General features: G+C 40.4%; 1 long non-coding RNA gene across 1 annotated transcript in view; it reads left to right on the top strand.

The window, feature by feature from the left end:
- LOC122805862 overlaps nt 1–14,988 on the top strand; it is a 123,579-nt gene extending 108,591 nt beyond the window's left edge. The window contains exon 2 of the long non-coding RNA XR_006365476.1: nt 14,468–14,988. This is a non-coding gene — a long non-coding RNA (uncharacterized LOC122805862). The remainder of the gene's footprint in view (nt 1–14,467) is intronic.
- Nucleotides 14,989–26,315: the final 11,327 nt, after the last annotated feature.

The following is a 26,315-nucleotide window of genomic DNA, read 5'->3' as shown; positions in this document are numbered from 1 at the left end:
ATTTGTTATGACATTACAAGCAGACTAATTACTAACCTGCCTCGCGATGCAGCCTTTACAACCTAGCATCATGGGCTTGCTGGTTCGCAGCCCACTCATCTGCAGCTATTGGAAAAATACAGTGATATTTAGCCATACCTGTCCAAAGTATACACAAGCTAGGCAATTCTTAACTACTTAGTAGAATGAGTACTTACTCAGTACTGGAGCATTAGCCATCTGCCGAGAATCCTGGATATACTGTTCCAGTACATTCCCCCCTCCACCGCTTCAGGTCAGCATGGTGGTGCCTGACCTGATCACCAGTCCGGGGGATACCTGTGGCACTGGTGAGGTCACGGGCGAGACTGTCCCAGGCCTCAGTTTTATACTGTGAGCCCTGGTACTGGCCCTGCAGTAGTCTCTCCTCATGGTGTTTTACCCGGAGCCATACCATGATTTTTGACTCCTGGATGTCCCAGCGCTGCAGTCTAAAATGAGTGCCTTCACCCACACCAGCCATTCTGCCTGCAGTAGGAAGATACAACCAATTAGGGAACATATTCCTGACTGTGTGGTTTATATATAGCCAAATACCCACACTTTTCCATGATTGGCCAGGTTTGAATAGGTTAAGCTATGGGCACACCTGCTTACTTAAGGTTGGCAGGGCTTAAAGGGGTAAACCACTAGGCAGATTGGATTGGCTCCCCTACACATTGCTTACTCTTACTAAGTTGAGCTGGGCTGTGGTTAGCATTGCTTAATAGTTAATTAACACTATATTTGCCTTTTGGCAGTGATTTATTATTCATTACAGGTTCTATATGTGTCTGATATTCATGATTCTATACTTCTACTACTTCTACACTTTATTACAATAACACCTCACAGTTATGCTTACTGCAGTACTCCAGTTCACATATTTATGTTATGTAGCAGGTTATACCACTTCACACTGTACATAGATTCAGTTCACATGTTTGGTTTGATTGTCCTGTGGTGAGGATTAGTTTGCTGATACCTCATTCACATATATTGCTGTGATGGCTTAGTGGTTATCTACTGTGACTATAGTGTCAAGAGTCCTGAGTTTGAGCCTTGCAGAGGCAGTGTATTTTGTTGCTTGGCAGAACATGGGCCATTGGGTACAGAGTGATTAATGGACTTTAAAGCAGTTGTAAGCAGGTTTGCACGATGGTAAGCACTGCTAACCTCTGGTTACAGTTTCTTACACTCAGTTAGCTTTTACTTTGCTTAATCTGTTTAGGCAATGCTTACCCTCGCGCAAACGCACTTACGCATGCTTATTAGTGCTTATATATGCTTACTAGGTTCATAGGTTTATAGGTAGGTACTAGGCTATCGGCCCTGGGGCCTATACAAGCCCAGCCAAAAACATACCCTGGCTTTTGCCACCCAAGAAAATGATTTTCCTGTGCCACTGTTGAGCAGAGCCACAGAAGTGAGGAGAACTACTGCTTATTTGTGTTTAAACCTGCTTACTAGTACCTTATTCATTATGACACTGACATTTCACATGTGCATTTAATGCAGTACTGCAGTTCACATTTAAATGTTATTATGTAGGTTATACAGCAAAAAGATGTAAAAATATGTTCATATACAGATTTCACATGGAAAATGATATGTGCTGTACTGTGACTCGAACCGGGAATGCCTGTTCATTAGGCAGATGCTCTAACCACTACACTATTGCTGTGCTACTTCATTTGCGTATATATTCCTTGTTATCCTCTTCAGCCTTTTCAGCTGCTTTAACAGTAGCTAAGCGATGGACAAACCCGTGCACCTATGGTTAGCTGTACTCGGGGTTTTAAAAAAAAATGAATAAAAGGGTTTCTTCATTTTATTTATATTTACTGTTGCTGTTGTACACATGGGGACTATTGGTGGGGCTATACGGACACCTATGAGTGGTCTTGCTCATTTGTTTACAGTTTCTGCTGTTCTACTTTGCAGGGGTGTGTTTATTCTGAGAGCTCTGCTCTCAGACACGCCCCCTGCACTCTTCCATGCTCTGTGTAAGATTAGGAGGTCAGGCAGCATGCCTTCATTAATATGCATGGTGCGCTGCCATCCTCCTCCTAAACTGCCACTTCTGTGCAGGACTAGATTAGTCCTGCATGGAACATTAGTAAATCAGTGGGAGGCTCTAGATTCTTAAGTTCCATGGCTATAGCTTGCTACATAAATACAATACCTAACTATCAAAAGTTAGATAAATGCATAAATTATACTGACAAATGGGTCAAGCATAAAGAAGGCAGCATCAGTTTCTCCTATATCATGGTATAGTAGGCACACAGTTATATACAATGTTTTCCTCCTACCCTCATAGTTCATTATATGATTTCATCTCCCTGTTGCATGCTAGTAGAAAATTGCAAGATTAGTTTTTCTACTTGCTGTATCAACACTAAAGATTGCCAATTCAGATTCAAATCTGCTTACTTTTTTGGACTCTACCACAATGTGGCTAAGTGATACTGAAGTCATTAAGTTCTTTAGCAATTACATCTCAAAAGACAGGCCCTGGTCTTTCACATTTTTGTTACATAACAAGAAAGTGCATCATGTCTAGGGAGCCAAAACACTTCAAAAGACATTCCATGTAATGGTGTATTCAAAAAGAGAGATGACATGCATCAGCCATGAAAGTGACACTTTGGCTACTGATGAACAAGAGAAATGTGAAAGAAAAAAATATACAGCATTTGTAATTGTTTAATTTAGCCTGGAAGCTCTTGCTTCACACTCTTCCATACCTCAATATATGTCACACTGTCCATATCTGAATAATGTACAATAGCTTTAAGAGAGCAGCAATCTGGGAGTGAGTCATGTGATACTAGTTTGGGTCTTCAGTCTTCAGTAAAGTACTGAACTAGAAAAAGCTCCTTTGTTTTTCTTTTAACTAGGCTATGAGCTATATATTCCAATTGCCTTCCTTATACAGCTGAAGTGGCATCAAATGAAAAGATAGTGACAAGACATCAACGGACATGATCTCAGAACTAAAAATGTTTAGATAACATTGACTTGCCACTTAAGCCATCCATTATGATGAGTGCTACCAGTCTCCTTTCCCATGATTTCTGATACAATTTTACAAAATAATTGTGTTTTGCTATACAGATCTGTCATAAATCTCAGTCTCACAAATTTCTCTTGATTTTGCCATCCACCATCATCAATGGTTTATCTTTATTTCTGCAATATGCAATTTTTGTACAAGTTGCTTTTCTTACAAATAAAACTACAAGGAAACCTTACTGAAAATCCTGGATTCAATATTTTCCAATGATTTCACTGAAAAAAGGTTTAGAGACAAGCTTGCATAGCTGTGATGTGACTTGTTTCTTCATGTTACATATGGCATTTAACTTGTTAGTTCATGTCACATGTGATGAACCAGTCAAGGTATTTAATGCATTTACTTTTAAAGAAGACAGGAAATATAAAATTGCAGTCCTGAAAAGATGCAAATTCCAGGAAAGTGGTGAGCCAAATAAGAATGTACTGTATCGTAGAGAATTATTTTCAATGGAAATCAAGAGGTTCAGCAAACAGTAGATACTTATTTGTCTAATTTTAAGAATTAAGATCAAGAATGAATTCATGGACTTGCTTGATTCACTTTTAAGAAATAGAAGTGTATGAGGATTCAGATACTTTCAGTTAAGGGGCATACTAATGAAAGAATTCCATTTAACACAGATGTGTGTACACCAAGTAAATTGTGTGTGCAAAACGAAAACATGAAAGATGTACAAGTGCGCAAACTAAGGGCTGTACATGACAGTGATGTAAAAACAAAGATGCATGCATATGTAACTAACTAAATAAATAAATGAATGAACATAAATAAATAAAAATACAAACATGAAAGCATAAACAGCTTCATGGTATCTGAAAGAGCACCTTATAACAAATAAGTAGCTGGGCATAAAAGTCACAATGCAAAGTGAAAAAATCAAGTCTGCAGACTCTGTGGAATTAATGTTATTTTTACAACAGAGTTCAAGAAATAGAAAACAGACAAGGTTGCTTGTATTGCAGAGTTAAATTATCAAAAGCTTAAATATTTGTGGATATGACTGACATACATTCATTTAGTACAGTGGATGTTACATGCAGTGATCTGTGCATTCTGTGATTGCCAGAGTGAATGTTTTAAGTATCCAAGGAAAACTTTCAGTCTACAGACTGTGAATTGAAGGCAAATTAGTTGTATTTAAACGGACATTGGTGCAGAATGCAATATAATGGCTGAATCTACTTATAAAATGCTGTATTTAAACTGCAAGCTGTACAGTTTTGCATGCATATTATTCTTATATTCATAACTATATACTAGAAGTGATACAGAAGACAGTTAAGAAGCCTAGTTAGCTAAACACAAAAATGGATGAGTTGGTCTTCCAGATAGAAGAGAATCATGCTACATTCCCTATGGGTGAGTTTACAGTTGCTCATCCAATCATCCAGGATAACCTTGAAGGCAGCCAGTGCATTGCATTGACCTGTAGAGGAAGCTTATTCCATAAGTAGATTTTCTGGGCTAGATTCATGCCAGTATGTTTTATTTATGTATCAGTGGAGGTCAAGGTCTTTGGTGTGCATGTTTGTGGTGTTATTTTTTATTTTTTTATGTATGTGTAGAAGATCTAGCAGAGTGGGGTCTTTCACAGCAAAGAAGGTCAGACGCAGATAATTACAAATTAAACTGTATGAGACCGAATATTCTGAAAGGGTTTTAGTCTATCGCAGTATTTTCAACTAGTAAATTTCTGGGTCATAAATCTTTTAGGCATTTAAAGTCAGATGAGATGCAAAGAGATTTATATGGTGAAACAGACATTATATTTTATAATGGACGAGATGGGAAAGGTATAGTGAGGGATTATGACTTCCTAACTTCTGGAAAATATGAATTTTTATTTATTTATTTATTTATTTATTTATTTATTTATTTATTTATTTATTTCACATTTGTTAACCAGGTTGGTCCAGGTGGGTAAGAATTTACCCTTTTTCAGTGGAGACCCGAGGGGAAAGCCCCAAACAGACATACAAATACATACAAATAGAGACAAATTAACAGCATTACAGAGCAAAACAATCTTATGGATATAATGGATAAGAAAAACATAACGTACTCAATGGACTAGTACATAGCTATATATACAAAAAGTGTAGTAATAGGTTGTAACAGGAGAAACAACAATAATAAATCCAGCAGATAAGCAGGAGGGGAAATTAAGGTTGTAGGTAATATAGTGAAAAGAAACAATGTATAATTAGATTAGTGGCTAGAAGAAGAATTGTGTAAGTGCAGGGGCTTCAGATTTGAGGGAAAGTAGAGTGGGAGCAAAAAGTAGAGAGGGGTGACTGCACAAGGGGCCATTGGTCAGAAGAGGGAATGGTGCAAAAGAAGATAGTAGTAGAGGAGGGATGTAGTGATCTAGAGGGAGGGTACAGAAGGAAGAGCAGTTGGATAAAGTAAGTTATAGAAAGAGGAAAAAGGACTTATAGATCAGACTTAGTGGTGAAGTGGGTATGTGGAGAGGGAGTGGTTAAGTAGGATGGTAACAGTTACATATAGAGTTGTTATGGAGGTACACTATCAGGTCATGTTTGAAGTTAGAAAGGGAGGTATGACTTCTAATATGGTGTGGAAGATTGTTCCAGGTAAGGGAGATAGAGTGTTTATAGAGTATTTTACCTATGTTCTTGTTGGGTTTATAGACTTGTAGTAAGTGTTTATCAGAGCTGCGCAGGGATCGTGTTGGCATTTGGAAATTCACTGCACAAGACAGAGGGATTTTCTGACTAAAGTTGAAACTTCTTCTTCTCCTTTTAGCTGCTTCCATTGGGGTTGCCACAGTGGATCAGTGGTCCACAGAAAGAGTGGCAATACAGTTTTATTGTGTCGAGTTGCTAGCCCAGCACCCAACCTTCCTCAGAAGGCACACACATGCACACACTCACACCTAGGGCCACATTAGAATGTTCAATACACCTGCAGGATGTCTTGGGAATGTGGGAGGGAACTGGAGCACCAAGAGGCAACCCACACAAACACAGGGAGGATATGCAGACTCTGCACAGAAGGCACCCCAGCTGAGAATCCAACTGGAGAACCTCTTGCTGTGGGGCGTTACCCCTAACCATTGCACCAAGTACTGCCCACTGACTAAGGTTGAAACATGATGGTCAAAAGATATAGTTTATTGTTAAAGAAAATACCCAGAATCCTGATGACTTAGTCTATTTAAGGAGAGTGCATTTGATATGGCATGAAGTTGGGAAGTTTTGCATTCTAAGTTAAATATATTGGATTTGCTGGCATTAAACTAAGACCATGGTCAATACTCAGAGTGTTAGTCTGAGCCTTTACTGAGGAACGTCGATGTCTTTAGTGGAGCATATCATAGCACCCAGTTTACTGCCGTTGCCAAATTTAGTGAGCCACAGGCCATCAACATCTGCCTTAACATCAGAAAAGCAGATGATAAGGAGTAGGAGATTCAGGAAGAACTGCTACTTTTGAGAGTTCCAGTATAACTGAAAACAGTTTTATGGCTGCTTTTGGTGAAAATAGCAATTTTTAATTCATAGATACCCTTACCTTTTTAATTTAGTGTTCGGTATTCTTCCTAACCAGTTTTAAAGCATTTCATGATGGGGGAAGGGGGGATCTTATATAAGGCCACTATTTTTTTTTCCTTTTGTTGCATCATTTATTGATGAGGTAGTACTATCGTTAGGGTTTATTCCTGCATGCTATGTTTTGTCACCTAATAAATAAATCGTACAAGCTGTTATTCCAAGAAGTAACTTATTAAAGTCAGTTAAAACAGCTAAATATCTTGGGCAGAGATACCCGTCTTATGTTTGGCATATTAAAAAGAATTCATCAAATTTAGATTTAAAAAAATAATGTATTCACAGTACTGATGATCCAAAGTACTTCTGCCATAAACCCAGCATTCTGAAGTATGTATATGTGGCAGTGCATTGATATCATTGCTATATGTCTGGTCTTATAACTTAAATTCTTCCTACCCTTCTTCCCTGTACATAGATCCTCTAACTCAACTGTGATGCTTTCAGCTTGTCAGTTCTGATATCCCCTCTGTATGTAATGCATGTATATGTTATTTTGTCAGTCACTCTGTATATGATGTCATCTGTCTATTGCTTTTATACTCTCAAGCCAACTACGATATTCAGTTTTTATATAAAATATTATGTATTTAATGTATCTATTGTATTTTATCATTCACTCTGTATGTAATGCCATGTATCTATTGCATTTATCAAGGGCTGAGACTGAAATAGGACCAATGGGATCAGTGCTCTAGCCCCGGTTAACAAATTCAAAATAAAATAAAGAAAATGAGATGCTTTCTTCCGCACAGTATGATAAACATTTAGTATACAGCCAGATTGTATAGTCTGCTGGTACAGGAGACATGCAGAGGAGGCTGTGAAACAGAGCTGTGAGAACGTGCAAGAGGGAGGTTGGAACTGTTGCACAGACACTTATCTCAAATGCCTAAGCTGTTTTACAGAAGATGCAGGGCAAGGCAGTCAAATGCAGAATTCCCCCAAAAGTTTATGTATTCAGGATTCCACTTTTGCAAACAATCCACTGTGGTTGGAAAATACAGAAAAATATGTCTCACACTACTTTGCATGTAGAGAACCAAAAGTCACAGACTACAGAGGCTGTTGTGCAAAATACACATGATGTTGTGAAGAGGAATTCTGATCCTTCTGAAGGCTTTGGATGAGTGCAAGCTAAATAACGTAAGGATATTGCTTGAAACAGTTCCTGAGGTACAAGCTCTTGGAAGACCTTTTGTCTTGCCTGAGGCTAGAAATGAACAAGTTAAAATACAGTCACTTGGAGATGCAGTCAGACTGACAGAGCTGACAGAATAGGCTAATAGTATTTTTTTCTCAATGTTTGTTGATTAATGTAGTGGATTGTTCATAAATTGTTGTTTCAATCACAGTCCAGACTTTTTTTCAGCATAAATAGGGATATATATATATATATATATATATATATATATATATATGTATATATACATGGGTTCTCTTCAAAATTTCAAATGGCTGATAACTCAAATGTCATATGGTTGAGACCACATGATCGAATTTTCAGAAGCTCATACAGTGCGGAATAGAGATTTTCATTTCCTCACTGTAGTTCGATCGCGGAGTTGGTATATTTAAGTTGCAGGGGTGTGGGTGGTGTGGGTGGTGCAGAAACATTTTATTTTTTGTTTTATACATATATATATATATATATATATATATATATATATATATATATATATATATATATATATATGGATCTACCTTACTAGATCAACATGTTAAAACAGCGAAAACGACTTCACCGACGCCAGAAGATCGAAAATGACTTCACCGACGCCAGAAGATCGACAGTGCACAAACACGACACTGCATACACTGGACACATCATACCAACAAACAAAACAAATCCCCTATCCAAAACCCACACACACAACACAAGCACACCAAAATCCTTACAAACCAACACTAACCCATACATACACAACTATCTACAACCCTAACCCAAACCCTTACCCTAAGGTCCGTCACTATCGCACACTCACCTAACCTGCGCCCTAACCCTAACTCACTTATCCCACCCCTACCCCTACAGACCACCAACATTGCACACTTACCTTACTCGCACCCTTACCTAACCTGCGCCCTAACCCTAACTCACTTATCCCACCCCTATCCCTGCAGACCATCAACATCGCACACTTACCTTACTCGCACCCTTACCTAACCAGCGCCCTAACCCTAACTCACTTATCCCACCCCTTTCCCTACAGACCATCAACATCGCACACTTACCTTACTCGCACCCTTACCTAACCAGCGCCCTAACCCTAACTCACTTATCCCACCCCTACCCCTCCACACCGTCAACATCGCACACTTACCTTACTCGCACCCTAACATCCGTCACTACCGCATACTTACACATCCTTTCCCCATCGCAGTGTTCTCAGCGTCGGTGTCTTCCTCCATCGGTCTTCTGCCTTGTCGATCTTCTGGCATCGGTGAACTCGTTTTCGCTGTTGTGTCGATCTTCTGGCGTCGGTGAAGTCGTTTTCGCTGATTTCACATGTCGATCTACTAAGGTAGATCCATATATATATATATATATATATATATATATATATATATATATATATATATATGTGTGTGTGTGTGTGTGTGTGTGTGTGTTTACATAAATAGGAGCAATTCAAATTCAGCAATGAGAGAAGTAGCAATTAAAAATAATGTCATACAGCTGAAAGTAATACTTAAGGTTACAGTGGGATATGCTTATAATTTACATAGAGATATGGAATAAGTTATGGATGGAAGCAGAGCTTGATAGCTGCTTTTTCTAGGAAATATATTACTGTACTATTTTAGAGATATATGTTGATCGAGTTATGGCACTATTATTCAGCAATGAACAATAAAAAAACAAGCAAAACACCTTTCACTGACCTTCGGATGTAATTTTTTTTTCTGCAGAGGTGACTCCTCCTTCACTCCATGTAGGGAGACACTCTCCAAACTCCCAAACATAAATATGCCTCCTTTGAGGTCATGAAGAGAAAAGAAAACTCCACTTTTGGTGAAAGTTGTGTCGCTCATTTTTCTTTAATTGTCAACAGCTTGATGATAGTGCTGTCAGTTGAATAACAGGCACCTTGTTATGGTACTGCAGAATGGTATAATTTATGAAGCAGGACAAGGTCAGAATATGTATTGCTCCATAAGAGGATGAAATGTCTAACAGTGTCCTTTGGGAAGACTTTTACCCCTGGAAACTACCACATTAACAATATACTTCTAAAATCAGTCATCAGGGATTTAGGAATTTATTGTAGACAATAACCTGGTCTTTGACCATCATGTAGCTATTTTAGTATGGAAATAATTCTATGTTGCACAGCTTATACATAAAGGTATGACATATAGATACAAAGATGTCATTGTTCTGCTATATGCAGTGCTTTTCAGACCAATCACTGAATGCAAAAAAAAGCAAACCTTTCGTAATTCCCTGACCAGGCATACGCAGCAACATCACAAAAGGTTTCTCATCCAGAAAAAAAGAGGTCATTGTTCCCCACTACTCGTCACTCATTAGACCCATTATAGAGTACAACGCCCCTTTTGGTATGTACCTCACAAGACATCTACAACAACTGGAAAGGCTGCATAAATACCTCAGAGAGAGGATTACCAGCCTCAAACAGATGTCCTATGCAGACTGTCTCAAAAAACTCCAGCTTTACTCCGTCGCATATCGCCTACTCAGAGGTGATCTCTGCCTAACATACAAAGCTATGTCAAACCCAGAGCTGTTGGACATGCTCCACTTAAAGAAATCCCAATCCCTCCAAGCTACACGCTCTAGGGACCTAAACCTTGTCACCACAATAAGCAGAACATGCCAGAGGGATAGATTCCTGTCCCAGAGACTTCCCATACTCTGGAATAAACTACCGATCTATATCAAACAAAGCTTCTCATTAGCACTCTTCAAGAAAAATCTTAATGACCGGATGGGAAATAGGAAATTCACCCCAGGGATCACTTCTGTGGCTCTGCTCGACAGTGACACAGGAAAATAATTTTCTTGGGTGACAAAAGCCAGGGTATCTTTTTTCTGGGCTTGTATAGGCCCTAGGACCGATAGCCTAGTACCTACCTATGAACCTATGGAGTATCAATAGAGTTTCCTGACAAAAAGAGTAGATAGCCTAAACAATATGTCCTATGTGGACTGCTTCAAAGCCCTATCCCTATACTCAGCCTCCTACAGATTGCTGAGAAAACGATCTATGTGTGGCATACAAAGATTCCTCTGATCATGCTGTGAAGGATCAGTTGCATATCTGCAAAACAAATGTCATCAGAATTACCTAATGGAGGGACTTAAACCTTGTCTGCAACAGAAAGAAGACTGGTAAATGTCTAAGAGATTGCCTCTTCTTAGGAACAGGTTTCTCATTCATGTGAAGCAGAGTTCTTCCCTAACCCAATTCAAGCATAACCTGGACCACTGGATAGAGAATTAGACAACTTACCAAATTGTTAAATGTGTGAGTGTGTGTGTGTGTGTGTGTGTGTGTGTGTGTGTGTGTGTGTGTGTGTGTGTGTGTGTGTGTGTGTGTGTGTGTATGTGTGTGTTTATAGTGTAGCAAGGGTGGGGTGAAGGGAGCAATTTCCTTAGACACAGAGTGTTAGATGGGAGGCAATTGAAAGCTGTTTTCTGTACCAAAATGTTGATACAGAAAGGCACTTGAGTTCAGTTTTTTTTTCATTTTAAGAGCTTGGCTGTGGACTGGTTTCCATACTGTTAATCACATAGTAAGCCCAAGACTTTTTCTTTTTTTGCTGTTCAGTTGAACTGGAGGGTAGGTTTGGTGTTGTGGGACTGGGAGATTAACTGTAGGAAGTCAACTGATTCTCCACAATAATCCAAAAACTTTTTTTTTGCCCTTCACTTGAAGAACTAGAAGGCATATAGATTGGCTGTTGCACTGCTGGGGGGGGGGGGGGGGGCACATTCTTTATGTATCTAAAATATATTTCTCTTTATATCTGTAGATATCTATCTGTCTGTCTGCCTCAAGGGAACTTTATATTTTGATAGAAGATATTCCTTTTATGAGTTTTCTAAAAAGACAGGCAAGTTAGGTACACATTTACTGTAGAACATACCTATACAAACACTTCCATGCAAAAATCCTGAACCTGATGGATTCTGTTGCATACATGTGAGCCATACAGATGCATTGATTTATTGTGCTTTTGTTTACCTAATTTGTCTATCTGGGTTTAGGCAAAACACAAAAGAGGCCCAGGGAGAAAAGCTCCAACATATTACAAATACTTGAAAACAGATCTTCAGTAATATACATAAACAGACAATAAATAATATACATCCATAAGTATACACACATTTTCTAATTAGAGGACATTCATATGGAAGTTGTTCTTTTGGCTTTTCCCACTTAGGGGTCGCGACAGCAGAACTCCGGTCTGCTAATGATTGGCAGTAGATCTTCACGGTGTTGAGGTGTCAGCCCAATGCCCAACCTTCAACAAAGGCACGCCCATTCACACATTTCTTTCATACACCACACGACCAAGGGGAGGACATGCAGACTCCACACAGAAGGCACTCCAGCCAAGAATCAAACAGGAGAACCACTTGCTGTGAGGCATCAATGTTACCGCTGCACTGCCGCGGTAGAGGCAAGTATTATAGTATAAGTCAGATGTTAAGCATTGAACATTTGAAGAAGCGTATTAGTTGATTTGTCAGATAGATAATAGATCATGTGATTAGTTCTTAGGAATTCAAAGAAATGGACTTGTGGGAAGGAACCATATAGGCAGACTGGTTGTGGGGCATGGGATTCTGAATGAAGAGAAATGGTTTGACAATATGGCAAGCTGAAAATAGCAGCAGTATTTATTATGGAGACGTATAGGATCAAATCCACTGATTTGATAGGTGAAGTTTAAACTGTGTTTTAAATAAGTTTGCATTATGAATGGATTTCAGTGGTAGTGGGATGTGGTTTCTTAGTTTAACTACACTATTTGAATGTAGATGGTTATAGTGATTAGTGATTTTTCTCTACACTTTAACATTTGATTCCTCCTTGGAAAAGTTTCTTTCCAATCTTTCTTCTAAACCTTTTTTAACCTCTCCTGATTGATTCTTATAGTTACAAGGAAATATTTTATATGTCCTACTTTATTTTTGAACTGGTAATACATTCTATTTCAGGGTTTATATTACAACATCAAACACTTAAAATGTCGGGTGTTCTAATATCGACCCATTTTCAGCGAATGCTGAAAATATCGAAGTAACAGGAAACTGAATTCTTTCCTATGGAAAGAATTCGGTTGTCTGTTTCTGTTGCTTCGGTATTTTCAGCGCTCTGGTGGAAAGTTATGGGTCGGGTTTAGGTAAGTGTGCGATTGTGTGGATGTGTGGGATAGGGCGGGTTAGGTGAGTTAGGGTTAGGGGGTGGGTCAGGTAAATGTGCGATTGTGTGGATGTATAGGTTAGGGCGGGTTAGGTGAGTTAGGGTTAGGGTGCGGGTGAGGTGACTGTGCGATAGTGATGGACCTTAGGATTAGGGTTTGGGTTAAGGTAAGTGGATAGTTAGTGGTGTTTGTATAGTTTAGTGTAGGGTTAGGTGTTAGAGTTTAGGTGCATGTGATTGGATTGCTGTTTGTTTGGTGTGCTTGTGTTGTGTTATATGTGTTTTGGAACAGCAAATTTTTTCCCTAGGAAAACATTTGCTGTTCTGAATGTTTGATGTTTTCTTTTTTCGATTGCTCGAGTTCGATATTAGAACACTCGACATTTTAAATGTTCGGTGTTCTAATATAGACCCTCTATTTCACATATTTTGCATGTTCTGTATTCACATTTCTTTTACAATTGTAAAATGTCTAGCCTAGGGTGATTATGGATTTGTCCATTTGTGTAACAAATAAGTAAACAGAGCAAGTCAGAATGTGTTCCATTACTCTGTGCATCTAACTGCCCTGAAATGGTGGCAGCAATCTGTTTGCATATTTATTCATTACTTTTGTGCATTTATTAATTGACTAAGCTCCTTGGTACCATTTTATAGGATCAATGGGGAGTGCTGTCTGGTTAAGAGACTTCCTCAGAATCACAGACTATCCAAATGGAAACAAAAGGAATTAAAGCAAGGATGACATGATGAAACATATTAGGAGTTCATAGAAGTAAGACACTGTATTACAGTACCAGATTTGTTACCCAGTAATTTCTCTGTAGACAATACTCTGTGAATCACGTATCCTTTTCCCCTACTCAGCCTGATGCCTTTAACTTGGAAAGGATGCTTTGTCATGGAATACCAGTTGTACCTTAGGTAAATAATAACTGAAGACTGAAGATAATACACAGTATGATACTAGTGGAATGACAGTAGCAAGGTAGTATTGTATTTCAAAACCTGATTACTCAAAAACTGACTATTGGAGGTCTGCACTGTAAAATGTGTCAACAAATAATAATAATCGCTTTTCCCTTTGGAAGAAGCAGTAGCTGCCATCTCCTAAGGGACTGCATGTACAGTTCCTTACCCTAGTGCCAGCATCACTATCACCACCCACTTAACACCATTCCCCACTTATACACAGTTATGGTGCAGCTTTTAATTAGGCTACAAAAAGATAAGCTTTTGAATATTGTTTGGACCTCTGACTGATAAGGATATAACTCGTGCATTTTGAGATCAACAAAAAATGATTTAACAGTATTTTAATTATTGTGTTTGCATTGACTGCCATAAATTTAAAAATGTATGGAGAACTAAAATATCCTGCATTAATCTACTTTTAGAACTGGATTTTCAGTGAAGATAACACATGTGTCAGCTCCGAAGAAATAATTGTGATTGTTGAAGACAACATGAAATGAGTACGCACTAATTTCACAGTGAAGATTAATAATACTTATGCCTGGAAACAACAGACCTAGGTGAAGAAGGACTGGGGATTGAACATGGCTCCATCAAACCTTAGGAAAACTGTCATCTATGCTTTCTGGATAATGGAGTACAGTTGGGTATCAACACACAACTGGAGTCCTGTTGTGTTTAAGGGAAATAAATGCTTTGGTATATGAAAATATTTCACACTGCTTTATTCTGTATATGTAGCTTACACATTTAGCAGGACAATGAATTCAGCATAATAGGGCTCATGCTGCTGTTAAAAGCATTTTACTGTAATTAGATTACTGTCTCATTATCAGCACTGCATGCTATTTAATTACAACCATGACATTTTCAGTGTCCCTGAAAGTATAGTTATGTTTTCTCTTGATTTTCTTTGTGAATAAACTCTGTATAATTTTGTTTATGTGATTTGTGTTTGTAAGTGCATGCAAAGAATACAATGTATTTGTGCGTGTGTATGTATAAATGGTTTACTGTCAAAATTTTGACGGTTAGAACATCGAACCACATCTGCGAACTCCGAAGTGTATCTTCTCAAAACATTGAATGCTGATGTTCTGAACTGCAAAATCTTGCCCCCCTTTTTGACCCATGTTAGCACTTGTTTGTAGGTGTGGTGCAGTCAGAAATGTCAATGTTCAATGCTTTTTTGAGTTTCGGAAGATTTAGTGTTTTTGGGTTTCATGGAAACATTTCAGTGGTGTGCACATTTGTGTATGTGCTGTCAACTTTTTATAGTTAAACCTGTATAAATATATAAGCATGCATACACATGTACACACTCGTACACATGCTGTCTTACACACACACACATGCAGGCACATATACAGGCAATCACACTTATGCTTGTTCTTGATATATACAAGTAAGAGAAGAAATGTGTGTGTGTGTGTGTGTGTGTGTGTGTGTGTGTGTGTGTGTGTGTGTGTGTGTGTGTGTGTGTGTGTGTGTGTATACATGCATGTGCTTGTGCGTGTGTGTGTGTGTGTGTGTGTGTGTGTGTGTGTGTGTGTGTGTGTGTGTGTGTGTGTATGTGTGTGTGTGTGTGTGTGTGTGTGTGTGTGTGTGTGTGTGTGTGTGTGTGTGTGTGTGTGTGTGTATGTCTATGTCTCTGCATGTATGCGTGTTTAGGTGGAATCATATTTTTCAGTCACTGCACACTTCTTTACAAAAATAATTTGCATTGCAATAACTATGGTGTCATTCATGTAACTTTTAAAAAGTTATTATTCAAACTCAGTGACCTAGACTCTTGATTTTATCACTCTTAATAGCCTGTCTGGACAGTAGTAAAATAAAATGCAATAACAAGGTTTGAACCCAGGACTCTGTACACCATAATCAAAGTACTGAACCACTAAGCCATGACAGCTTAGAGTAAGCAGCCACTGTTAACATACATATACTTATAAATGGTAGATTAACCATTACTAAGCAGGTCTGCAGTCAGCCGAGAATTTTCAAAAATGGCCAATCACAAAAAAGTGCGGGAAATGCGGCATATTTAAGCTCCATAGGCAGGAATACTCACCATAACTAATTGTAGCTCCCATCTGCAGTTAGAATGGCTGGTGTTGGAGAGGGTACATGCTTCCGAGTGCAACGTTGGGGCATCGAGGAATCGAAATATATGGTTTGGCTCCTTGTCCACTGTCATGAGTCAAGACTCCTGCAGGGCCAGTTCCAAGGGACGGAGTACAAGACAGAGGCTTGGAACCGGTTAGCTCATGACCTCACCAGTGTCACAGGTGTTCCTCGGACTGGTGAATAGGTCCGTCACCACCATGCAGACCTGAAGAGATGAAAGCAGGACCTACTGAACCAATGGATACAGGAGGCCCATGGGATGCAGGATGCCCCACAACTGAGTAGGTAGCCATGGAATGCAGTATGTAAGAAATGATAATTGATTCTGTATAATGGATACGTATGTCTCAATATCCTTTCATTTACTTCACAGCTGCAAGTGTCCATGCTGCGAATCAGCAAACCTAAGCAGATAGGCTGCTAAGGCTGCACCACCAGGCAGGTTAGTGATTATTCTGCATGTATTGTTATATAAAATAGGTGAGAGAGCCTGAAAGAAAGTGTTGTAGCCCAATAATACAGCCATAAAATGCCCTAAATAAGTCCTCTGCATGTACTGTTATATAAAATAAGTCAGAGAACCAGAAAAAGAGTGTAGTAACCCATTAAGAAAGGTAAAAAATGTCTGGAATAATATCTCTGCAGGTACTGTCATATAAAATAAGTGAGTGAGCCTGAAAAAGAGTGTTCTAACCTATTAATAAAGGTATAATATGTCTTGAATATGTCTTCCATATGCACTGTAATATCAAATAAAAGAGATAGCCTGTGGAAAACTGTGTAATGTAATTAATGAAGGTATAAAACCTGGAGTGTGTCTATGTCACTTACTTTGAAATGTTGTTGTACCCTTGCATTATACAAATAGTACTGTTTTAATAAGAGCTGGCAACCCACAGTTGAGCAGTCCCACCTAAAGTGGTTGATGGAAGTGTTAGTAGCTGTGAAGCATATATACAGTCCTCAACAGTCAGTTACTGACTGGCATGCACAAGTAAATCTGGCACATGAGTAGCTTGCTAATTAGATCCCTAGAAATGTGAGTGTGCTACACGAAATGTAGGGTTCTGTACAAATCTAACTGAAAATGTCATGTGAACACAACTAGCCTGGTCTGCAAAGCTATGGTCTGCAAAGCTATGGAAAGAATCATTATGGAACTCATAAACAGAGACATAGGGGACCTACAGACACTTGACCCCACCCAGTTCGGCTTTGTAAAGGGCAGACCCTGCCTTTTGAACCTGGTTGACTTTTTCAAAACAGTCACTAGAGCCACTGATGAGGGCAAAGCAGTCCATACAGCATACCTGGACTTGGCTAAGGCCTTCGACACAATACCCCACTCAGGCATCATAGATAAGCTAAACAGCTTAAAAGTAAACCCTTATGTCACTAGATGGGCTGCAAACTGGCTAAAGGACAGAACCCATAAAGTTAAAATCACTGGAGCAATGTCAGACTCAAAGCCAGTCACAAGTGGTGTCCCACAGGGATCTGTCCTGGGACCCCTCTTGTTCGGCATTTATTTCTCAGATGTTAAAGCAAACATGGGAGGGCTGTGGCTGACAAAGTTCACAGATGACTGCAAACTAGGTGCCATAGTCAATACCAGCAGACACACACATCCTACAAAAAGGCCTCACTGAAACGGACAACTGGTGCCGTAGTCACGGCCTTAAACTAAATGCCAAAAAATGTATAGTCATCCCTTTTGGAAAAAACAAAGTACCCATAAATTATCACATAGACAGCAACCCACTGAGTACGGAAAAAGTAATCAGAGACCTAGGGACCCAAGTAGACAGCGACCTCTCATTTGACACCCACGTTGCCAAAGTGGTTAGAAAAACATTCCACCTTGCACACCTCATCATGAAGGGATTCACATCCAGATCCAAGGATGTCATTGTACCCCTATATTCCTCCCTCATCAGACCCATGATTGAGTACAATGCCTCATTTGGTATGTACCTCACCCGGCATTTGCAACAGCTGGAGAGACCACAAAAGTACCTCACCAAAAGGATCAAGGGTCTCCAACATATGTCTTATTCTGCCAGACTAAAGAAACTTCAGCTCCATTCAGTAGCATACCACCTGCTCAGAGGTGATCTCTGCCTGATGTACAAGGCCATGTCCAATCAGGATCTGATGGACATGCTCCACCTCAAAAATCCAAATCCATCAGGACCACGAGAGCTAAAGACTTAAACCTCGGCACAAGTATGAATAGGACATGCTGGAGGGATAGATTCATAACCCAGAGGCTTCCCATGCTTTGGAACAGGATCCCAGTTCGTATTAGGCAGAGCCCCTCACTGACTCTCTTCAAGAGAAATCTTGATGAGTGGATGGGAGATCGTAAGTTTACCCCAGGGGTCACATCTGTGTCACTGCTAGACAGGGGCACAGTAAACTAATTCTATTATATAAGGGGACCTTCATTGTGTCACTACTAGACAGAGGCACAGTATTCTAGATTTATTCTGTAAGTTTTTGAACCATTTCATGGGGTGGCAAAAGCCACATCACTATGGCTAGGCTTACAAATGCCCCAGGGCAGATAGCCTAGTACTATACTATGAAACTATGAAACTATAAACATCCAGATATATAGATAAAGAAATATAAATACAATCAATAAATATGTAGCAATAACATCTGCATCCTGGACAGTTAGTATGTCAGATATAGGTCAGGCATATAATGAACTAGCCAAACCCATTACACAACCTATTGCATGTTGCCAAGTGTAATAATACATGTAGGGGATATACACCTGCAGTCAATAGGAATGTAGTGTAGACTAAAAGTACTTATAAGATGTTAATTGAGGTTTCTTTCTACATCCTACTGTATGTGCATAAACAATGCAATTCCACAACTCAATGGGTATGTGTAATCTCAAAACATTTTTTGGGACATGTGTCCTATTGTTCTAGAAATATCTTAATTAAATAATTAATTAAATAATCTTAATATAATTCACTTTGATGCATGTGCCCTGTTCAAACGCCACAATCATGGTGGCCTGTTGCCACCAATCATCCCTGCATGCTGTTGGAATGTCCATGGTCCTTCAATATATGCATGTGTTATGCTTGCTGTTCAACTGTTGGAAACTTGGTGTGTTGGGTTAATGGGAATATTACTGCATGCTGTTACAACTAATTTGGAATGCTGTTGTTTATGTTGTAATTAAACACACCTAATCACAGAATGTATGGGAAGGCCGGTCCCAGCGGACCCACCTGTTCCTCCTCAGCTGGCGAGTGCACCTGGCACTAGCAGGTCCGGTGCCCAGCCCGGTCTTCCCTCCTCCATTGGTCCTGTGCCACCTTCGGGTGGAAGCACTGCAGGGGATGGGGCTCAACCCCCCCCATGCAAGCATGGGCGGAGAAGGGCCACCTGTCACCCTTGAAGGGTCCGGGTTGTGGTGTATAGGGAGATCCAGCATTCAGTCGCTGATCCCCTATGCCAGCTCGAGGCAAGAGTGGCACATCTCACGGGTGAGCCTGCCCGTCCTACGCAGCCCCCAGCACAGCCACCCTCGGGGCTGTGAAGGTGCAGTGGTGACTGCCCATGGGTGGGGATCTCAGTTCCACTGTTACCATCTGTGGGCTCATGGGCTTGCGATTTCCAAACATCCATCCCTGTCAGTTGTGTTCACCCACCCCATGTGTCATACACCGCCCCTGTATGCATCTTGTTTGTCTTGTTTGTTTACCTCCCCACCCTACCTCCCCAAATATACCTACTTCCTCTACCTCACTTTCCACTCTCACCTGAAAAAAAAAAGGGGCAATCTGTACCCACAAAAAAATTACGCCCCATACATAGCTGCCCATTTTGCACACATGTCCACTGGACATGTAAACTGATAATTCCAATTGGCAGTAAAACATACTTTGTTGTCCTCACCCCTCTCTCAGGGGTGGAAGGTTTCAAATTTCACTCCAAAGTTATTGCACATGCACAGCTGTTGCTGGTAAAGAAATTGGCAGCTATGGACCTTCCCTACACCCATCCTGCACATCCCGAGCTTGTTTCCTTACTGTCTTTCCCTCTTTGTGCCCCATTTTTCACCACTTTCCTATCTCCCCATTTTCTTTTCTTTCAAAGAAATTAGTGCAAGGGTTAGCGGGAGTAAGCACTATTAAGCAGTAGAAAGTGGGATTAAGCGAGTGTGCACATGTGTGTGCTTAGCTTAGTATTGCTAAGCGTTGCGCAAACCCACGCAAACCCACTTACAACTGCTTAAAAGTGCCTTAGTCACTCTATGTCAGGGCCCTTGTTCTGCTCAGCAGCAAAATAAAATACCTCTGCCAGTCTTGAACCCCAGACCATTGACACCCTAGACTGTATGAATTACCACTAAGCCACAGCAGATATACAATAACCTGGTGCTCAAATAAATATATCATGCATTACAATGACTGAATGTAAAGGAAAAATAGGAAGGCCATAACACAAAGCTTGTTCTGTGGATCTTTACCAGCAAATGTTGTGGAATGCATTACATCAGTGCGATATGAGAAGCAGCCATTCTAGCAGCAAATAATGTTACAGAGTCACTTTACAACCCCCCACACAGTATCATAGCAGGACAAACAGCGGCAATTCTGATAAGGGCAGAGGCCATACTACCTAACTGTGACTACTTTACAGGGATGTCCCTGATTGTGAAACATATTTAAGCTGTGTCCCTCTGAATCCCTCTGAAAAGTGCTGACGTCAGTCAGAAAGGTGGGGTATTACACAATGAATACTGACAATAATAACAGTAGACACTGCTTGTACTTCATAAAAGGAGTATGAATCCATATGCACTGCTTCACACAAGTCTACACTTACTGTCTCTATTATGTGTAAGGTGTACTTCACTTTTAACTACCTATCCCTGACTCCATGCAAAGATATATCTGAGTGTTTCATAGGCCTGGCAGAGGTACAAACACACAGGCATAGCAGTTATCCTGCTGTTACACACTCTGCAAATAGCTTTGGTAGGACTTCCACAAGCATAAGCTTATGTAGAAGTACAACAAAGAAATACCAAAGGATGTAGCCATGTACTGGTACTAACTGATTGTAACAATGCCATTGTACTAGTGATGAAAACACCTGTGGGTTGCACATACAAAGAATAACAGTGTAAGATTTGACTACCATCTGGATAGGTTCACAGTTGGGAACTATGCAGACAGACCACCTGCCTTGATAAACTAACAGGTACACACCAATCCTTTAAGTCCAGTAAGATAACATTCACACAATAATACATAATGCTCTCTGTATGTCAGCAACCCCCCCACACACTTTAAATACACTTGTATGTTTAGGGTCTACCAAGGATGTAGGTAGGCATACACAGTACTGGAATTGTCTAGTTGTCCTGTGAAACCTGTGCTAATGTCAACTATAAAACCACAAAGCCTGCAGAAGTGAGTACATTCATATTCACAATATAACAGTTCACAAACTATTCATGTGCCAAAAGAATACTTCTCGATAACTACGTTTGCATGGCAGTTAATTATATGAGTAGAAAAGAAACTACATAGTCACATAAATGTTGTGTAAGCATTTGTAGGGGTGAGTTAAACTCTACACTGATAGCTCTGTACTGCAAGTGGCAACAGTCAGGTCTGAGTACAACATGTACATCACTGTCTACACCTCTAGCTTCATATATAAGAAGTATACCAACCTTCTGACTTACACAAAAGTGTCCACAGCAAACAAGCATGGGCCCCACTCTGGAAATCTGAAAGGGCTATGCCTACATATGTTAGCAATTTATAGCATTTGGTTGCTATGACAGTGAGTACTGCAATTACCACACAGCAGGCTGTATGCATTTACCAAATGCTGGGCACCAATTGGTGCAGAGGGCATCACATGCACATGTGCAGATACCTATAAAAGCAGACTGTACTTGCTACCCCCACATGCAATCATTACATTGCACATGTCAGCAACTCTAGAACCCCAGGAGAGTAGTGACAAACCTGATTACTTAATAAAGAAATCTTTACTTAAGTAAATAATATATTTACTTATTTAAAACCTAAATATATTAATTAAGAAAAAAAACTTAATTAATAACCAATAATAACAACTAAGTAAAAAACGTTACTTAATAAATAAAAAAAAAACTTTGAAAAGCATACACAGACGGACCTGAAAGTGAGTAACAGGCACGTAACAGATTTGTAGTTACCGGCAAGTAGTAGATGTTTATGAATAGTACTGTGCGTACTCAGAAACATGCATATGTGGCAGCAGTAGGTATGTATGCAGTGATGCCATGCATAACTACTGCCATGGACAAAATAGTGTGTAGCTGTGTGCAGTGGGACATAACTGTGACATATGTATCTCAGCATTATATGTCGAACATCTGAACATGTTATCTATGGTCTGTACAGTACTGCATATAATGGCAGTTTGGGGGAGTAGTGCAAACACCCATATAAACTTGGATGTGACAGAGTAAGACATGCATGATAGTAACATAATTTATAGCTTATCATTGGCAACTGCTGTACCAGGCTAGTATAGTAATGTTAGCATTTGCAGCTATATATACTCCCTGTACTATTACTGTATGCACACATGTGACAGCTGTCCATATTGTCGCAAGGCCCAACAGGTCATCCATAAGGTGCACGGACTTACAACAGTGTGGACCCTGCGGTGTATGGCACACACATATGGAGAGATATTTATGTGTCTGATAAATTAGCATCTGAACATGTGCATAGAGCAAGGGACATACTGCAACTGTTTGTGAAGAGTGGACATTTATATGTTGGTGCAGGTTGTTATGTGCATTTTTATATGTAGGTTGTAGTGTGTGGCAAACAAGACAGCATACAGTGCTGGCATATGATATGTGGTGTTTAAACGCCATGGGTATAATTTGTTAGGTTTTTAGTCTTCCAGATAGGGGGTCCTGCTAAAGGTACATGGGCTGAGAATACCTTCCATGCATTCTGCACAAGACTGTGCTATATCATTACATAACTGCATCCCTTTGCATAATAGATATTCCCACCATGAAAGGTGGACTGTATATGTGCGTATATGTATATCTGTATGTACACCAATGGATGTTCATATGTACGCTCAAGCTCAATGTTGTAAACGTATTGCCATCCCTTTTGTTAAAAACCCTGTACCCATGAACTACCACATAGGTGGTAGTCTAATCAACACCGAAAGTGTGATAAGAAACTACGGGACACAGGTGGACAGTAGTGTCCCTATTGATAATGACAGTGCCACACTAGTCATGTAAACTGAGTATGGTCCACATGTCATCAGAAAAGGTGTGTCATCCATGGAAAAAGAGGTCAGTGTTCCACTGTACTCATCAGTCTTAACACCCATCATAGAGTACATTGGCCCTGTTGGTATGCACCTCAGAAGACATCCACAGCGACTGTAGATGCCAGACACATACCTCACAGAGAGTATTTCCAGACTCAAACAGATGCCCTATGCAGACTGTCTTACAAAACCACAGCTACATTGTGTCACATACCGCCTACCCAGAGGCAACCTCTGCCTATCTCTGATCAGTATTAGCAAAAAACTAAGGGCACTCATAAAATCGTCAAAGGCCAGCTTCGAGAGAAAAATTGCACAGGACACTAAAGATAATCACAAGGTTTTCTTTAGTTATGTAAGGAACCTGGGTGGGAATTCCCAGATATGCTCAGAATTAGTCCAAAATGACAAAAAATACACTGATCCCACAGAGATTGCCAACATCCTAGCTGACAGGTTCAGCACAAACTTCTCCCCTCCCACCAAAGGGCAAATATCTATCCCAGCAGAGTGCTGCCCCGACATCTCAGATGCTCAGGTGGGAGCCGCCCTCTCAAAGCAAAAACACAGCATCAATGGGACCAGTCGGTGTCCCAGGCTGCGTCCTACATGAACTCCAAGAAGAGCTAAACCCAAACATAAAACTACTGTTCAATCTCAGCCTTACTACAGGATATGTACCTAAAGAGTGGCGTACAACAACAGTGGTCCCTCTCCACAAAGGTGGTGCCTCAACGGACCCTGGAAACTATCGCCCCATAAGCCTGACTAGCTTGGTCTGCAAAGCTATGGAAAGGATCATCATGGACCTCATAAATAAAGATATTGGGGACCTACAGACACTGGATCCTACCCAGTTTGGCTTTGTTAAGGGCAGATCCTGCCTCTTAAACCTGGTTGACTTCTTTGAAACAGTCACCAAGGCCATTGTGAAGGAAGGTGGTCCACACAGCCTATCTGGACCTGCATAAAGCCTTGATACAATACCCCACTCAGGCATTATAGATAAGCTCACCAGCTTAAATATAAACCCCTATGTCACTAGATGGGTTGCAAACTGGCTCAAGGACAGAACCCACATGGTTAGAATTGCTGGAGCCATGTCAGACTCCAAACCAGTTACAAGTGGCATCCCACAAGGCTCAGTCCTGGGACCTCTCTTGTTTGGTATATATTTCTCGGAGGTACAGGCCAACACGGAAGGACTGTGGCTGACCAAGTTCGCAGATGACTGCAAACTGGGCGCCATAATCGACTCTCCAGCTGACACAAGCATCCTCCAAAAGGGCCTCATAGAAACAGACAACTGGTGCCAGAGCCATGGCCTCAAGCTAAACGCCAAAAGTGTATAGTCATCCCCTTTGGCAAAACAAAGTGCCCACAAATTACCACATAGGTGGTAATCCATTAAGTACAGAAGAAGTCATTAGGGACCTGGGGACCCAAGTTGATAGCAATCTCTCATTTGACAACCACATGGCCAAAGTGGTTAGAAAAACATTTTATATAGCCCACCTAATCATGAAGGGATTCACATCTAGATTAGGGGAGGTCATCGTGCCTCTTTACTCATCCCTCATCAGGCCCATAATCGAGTGCAATGCCCCTTTTGGGATGTACCTTACCAAACACCTGCAGCAACTGGAAAGACCCCAAAAGTACCTCACCAAGAGGATCAAAGGGCTCAAACAGATGCCATATGCTGCCCGGTTAAAGAAACTCCAGCTCTACTCAGTGGCATACCGCCTGCTCAGAGGTGTCCTGTGTCTGATGTATAAGGCCATGTCCAACCCGGAATTAAGGGACATGCTGCACCTCAAAAAATCCAAATCCCATCAAGCTACACGCTTGAGAGACTTGAACCTCAGAACTGAAATAAATAGGACATGCTGGAGGGACAGATTCATAACCCAGAGGCTCCCTTCACTATGGAATAAAATCCCAGTCCAGGTTAGGCAGAGTCCCTCATTGACTCTCTTCAAGAGGAATCTTGATGAGTGGATGGGAGATCATAGGTTTACCCCGGGTATCACTTCTGTGTCACTGTTAGACAGAGGCACAGTATACTAACCTCGAAAAAGGGCATAGCAAAATTAATTTAAAATGGGTGGCGAAAGCCAAACATACTCTGGCTAGGCTTATAAATGCCCTAGGGCAGATAGCCTAGTATGAACCTATGAACCTATGAACCTATGAACATACAAAGCTATGCCAAACCCACAGGTGTTGGACATGCTCCATATAAACAGATTAAACTCCATACAAGCTACACACTGTACTGATCTAAACCCTGTAACGTCAAAAAGCAGAACATGCTGGAGTGGTACATTATCATCTCAGACACATACCATACTCTGGAACTAACCACCTATCAATAGCAAATGAAGGTCCTCATTAGCAGTTGTCATGAATAATCATGATGAGTGGATGTGAGATAGGAAACACAACCCGGGAATCATCGCTGTGGCTCTGCATGACAGGGGCACATGAACCTACATTACATGGGTGTTGAAAGGCAGGGTACCATATGGCTAGGCTTCCATAGGCCCTACGGATAATAGCCTATTAGCTACCTAGGACCCGATACATACACACATGTGCTTGTTGCATTACTTGCTATGTGAGGTTGACTGGGTGTGATGGTGAATGTGCAGGCGAATGTGTCAAAGTTGTGTATATATGTGATAGCCTAATGGGAAACTGTGTATATCATGGTATGTAGTGTAGTAGCTCTAATCCCAGCAAAAGATATGCGTGCTATTGCTAGGCAGGAAAATCAGTAAGGCAGACAGTGTGACGTATTCC

The sequence above is a fragment of the Protopterus annectens genome, chromosome 7.part0 (assembly GCF_019279795.1).
Source record: "Protopterus annectens isolate FY-2018-M chromosome 7.part0, PAN1.0, whole genome shotgun sequence".
Lineage (NCBI taxonomy): Eukaryota > Metazoa > Chordata > Ceratodontiformes > Protopteridae > Protopterus > Protopterus annectens.
The sequence above is the reverse complement of the archived record's forward strand: the minus strand, read 5'-3'. Positions and strand labels throughout refer to the sequence as shown.